Source organism: Solanum lycopersicum, chromosome 5 (genome assembly GCF_036512215.1).
Source record: "Solanum lycopersicum chromosome 5, SLM_r2.1".
In the NCBI taxonomy this organism is placed as follows: domain Eukaryota; kingdom Viridiplantae; phylum Streptophyta; class Magnoliopsida; order Solanales; family Solanaceae; genus Solanum; species Solanum lycopersicum.
In genome coordinates this window covers 21,707,768-21,711,714 of record NC_090804.1, presented here as the reverse complement: position 1 = coordinate 21,711,714, position 3,947 = coordinate 21,707,768, and the positions used below count along the sequence as shown (strand labels likewise).

The window sequence follows — 3,947 nt, the reverse complement described above, 5'->3', positions numbered from 1 at the left end:
AACATTGATAGATGATAAGATAAGTTGTTGTTCACCAGAAAAGATAAAGGCAACCTTAATATGCTTATCGACTTGCACTTTCACTTAAATAAAATCTAACCAAGCAGAACAAACAATTACAGCAATCCAAATCAATCATAAATCATCGACCTTCAGTAATATCAGTGTATACATTGATATCATATATCACTACACCAGAAATAAGAAAGAAATTACATCCGTACCTGCCAAACCGTGAGCAAAACGACACTTGCTATCCATATATTTGCTTTTAGAGAAAGTGCAATATGGCTTATGTTACTAACTATTTTGCTAATAAAACACTCTCTTTCATAAGGCTCTCAAGGAGGCATTTGAGTTCTTCTGTAACAAGATTGTATCTGGTTGTTCAAGTGTAGTGCTCCTTGCTTCCAATTGTGATTATATTTATAAAACAGGTGGCAGTGAAAAACTCAGCGATGATGCTAATGAGGAGACCTCAGATAAGGGAGTCAAGATTCTCGTATACATTAATGACAAAGACCTTTTTGCGGAGTTCTGCGGGAAGAAGCTTTCTCATCGGTTGCTCTTTGATAAAAGTGCCAATGATGACCACGAAAGGCTTATCATAGCAAAGCTAATATAACTATGTGGTGGACAGTTTACATCAAAGATGGTGGGAATGGTGACAGACATGACTTTGGCTACGGAAAGTCAGAACAATTTTCAAGAATATCTCAGCAACAACCCGAATCCTGGAATTGATTTGACTGTCGCAGCTCTTACAAGTAGGTTCTGGCAAAGTCATAAATCTAATTATTTGAGTCTCCTTGTGGAAATGGTTAAGTGTGTACAAGTCTTCAAGGAATTCTATGAGACAAAAGCAAAACACAGGAAATTCACATGGACTTATTCATTGGGTACATGTAACGTCAATGGGAAGTTTGATTCAAAAACCATTGAACTGATTCTGGGAACTTATTCAGGAAAGACTCTCAAAAGATCAAAAATGAAGAATAATTTAGGAAAGATTTTTCCATTTTTAATACCACTCCATATAGAATGCGACATGAGTTGTTATGAACCATGACTCCAGTCCCCATTGATCACTAGCCATTTGTAAGAAAAGAGAACATATAAGGCATATGGATCACTCCTCACACACTTAAGGCTCCAAAACTGCAAAACATGATCCATGCTCCTCACCAAGTCTAAGTTTTGAAACATGATTAAAAAGGAGATGTAAGACGAGATCATTCAGGATCTGAAGGCACCTTGTGGTTGTGGTATTGAAAGAATGCTGAATGAGAAACGCAATAGGCTCAAAAAAGTGTTAAGCTACTCAAGGAGTCCAAAGAGGTGGTCACCAATATCATGGACATGATTTCACTTCAAGATCGATCATGTGAGGGCCTAGGAAGGGCACTCTGTTTCCATTAAAGCTAATGTTCCTAATATCCAACTACCTTAAAGTAGATTAGTACTAATGTTTTGGTTTTACAAAATGTCTGTAGGCTCCTAACACTAAGTAGTTTAGTTGTGGAATGATTAGACCAGGAATTGAAGTGTTTGTGCTCCTGCTTGTACGTAGTTTTTGTCTTTCTAGCTATAAGCTAAATGAAAATCAAGTTAATTTGTTTTATTGCCCCAATTGAACGAACTTAATATCGTGCTGCTTTTCATAGTTTTCTGATGAGTTCTTACTAACTTCACATCCGTCCGCAATGTTTTAGATATGAAATTATAGTATTTTGATATAGAATATCGAGTCTAATTTGAGGATTGTGGCTTCAAAAGATTTGAAAGGATAAAGCAAAGGAATTTCACACCATAACTATACATTAAGATTAGTGTAACATGACTTGGCCTTAAGTATATACATCAGAAATCTCTCAATATAGTAACATGATGCTTCGACTCTTCAAAAATGCCAATGAGTTTAGATTATCAATTAGGGGCTGTTTGGTTACTGGTTAGAGATATGCAGGTTTTAGCTATGCAGGTTTAGTTATGTAGGTTTTAGCTATGCAGGTTTAGTTATGTAGGTATTAGTTATGCACGATTTAGTTATGCAGTTATTAGCTATGGAGGGTTTACCTATGCAGGTATTAGCTATGCAAGTATTAGTTATGCAGGTGTTAGTTATGCAGGGTTTAGTTATGCAAGGTTTAGTAATGCAAGTTAAGTTATGTTGGGTTTAATTATGCGGGTATAAGTTTTGTGTATATTAGTTACGTAGACATTATTTAGTTACGTAGAGATTACCATACATGAATTATTAACTATTGAATATAAAATTTTTGTAAATTATTAATATATATTATTTACAAAATGATAATACATGCTAATAAAATGATATTGAGTAATATATAATGCTAGTATTTGATTAGCATGTGTACCATTAAAAAAAATATACAATCAATTTCTAATATTAAAAAAATATTTATCTTTGCAAATCAATCAAAATGGTAAGTATATAAAAGAAATAAAAATAATCTATATATAATAAGAAATAAAAACAACGCATGTTGATAGGAAACAATAAAGTTTCCAATAAAAAAAAATTAAAAGAAATAAAAATGGTCTAAATATAAAAAAGAAATAAAAACAACAAACGTATATATAGGAAAACAATAATGTTTCCAATTAAAAACAATAAAATAAACTAGTAGGGTAAATATATAATTTATCACTTTAATACATGTATAAGTAATACCCACATAACTTATTCCACCTTCTATCCTGCATAACTTTATACATAAATTCCCTCATAAGCTATGTTGGTATTGATTATGTAGGATTACAAAAATACAACCAAACATAGTATAAGTCATGTTACTTTTTAACCTAATAAAAAAACTTTTACCAAACATTGTAAAACTAATAAAATATTTTATACATGAATAAAATGCCCTCTTATACCGTAACCAAACTGCCCCTCAATGTTTAACAAAGTTATACTCTTACCAGCTACATGACATATCAAATAATCAGTTTTAGATCAGTTTTTACCACTTGATGCGAAGCATAAAGTAAGCTAAGGAACGTAAGCAAATGATCTCACTTCAAATCCAACTGTAAATAAAAGAAATACGACAAGTACAAAACGATAAATGATACAGATAGGTTAAATGTATAGTTTTTCAAGTTATGAATAAAATTGAAAGTGATTTTCCCCTTTTATGTGGAGAATTACCAGAAAGGGGAAGCAAAATTTTGGAGGTGCCCATGACGTAAAGAAAAACAAGAACAAACGAAAGAAAATTGCCAATTGAGGAAAACTTTCATATGTTGCAACTAATAAATGCATTTTTAAAACGATTTTCTAATTCAAACAATCCTTGCAAGGTTCCTCGATCAAAATTAAACACTAAAGAGTAGGAGAGTTTACAGTATCTTAACCAAATTGAAACCCTAAAGAGGAGAAAGTTTACATTACATCTTTCAAAGAATTCTAAAAACGATGTATTCTTCATGAAAAAATTTGTCCTTCGTGAAAATCCTTTTAGGGTACTGAGTTCTTAGAGCGACCATATATTGAGTGAAAGCTACAATAATTGAAATTAGATTTGATATAATATCAGTAGTACTTTACCTTTTTTTTTTTTAATTAAAAGGCCCAATGAGCCTTAAAAAAGTTACAAAATAAAACAGGAAAAATTTCAGATATGGAAAACAGATTTAATAAAATAACGCTATATGGGTATAGTTTATGTAATTATATTCCCATGAGTATACTTTAGTTTGCTATGGGACATTTAATTTGTATATTAAGTTTTTATTTACAATTTTTACAATATTCTTCTTAATAAATGGATACATGAGCGCTAAATAATATTCTTCCGCATTGTTTACTTTACTTCTTTAGGGTTCTAGTTAAAGTTGATGTGAACTTCATTTTATTTTAGTTAAATGCTTTAGTTTTGTTCTAGTTGCTTGGTTTGGGTTTTAGTTTTGGTTCTCCCACT

At 31.5% G+C, this 3,947-nt stretch overlaps 1 pseudogene; it reads left to right on the top strand.

The window, feature by feature from the left end:
• The first annotated feature begins 287 nt into the window (after window positions 1–287).
• Window positions 288–1,069, top strand: LOC101264823 (cullin-1-like; annotated as a pseudogene).
• The last annotated feature ends 2,878 nt before the right edge of the window (window positions 1,070–3,947 follow it).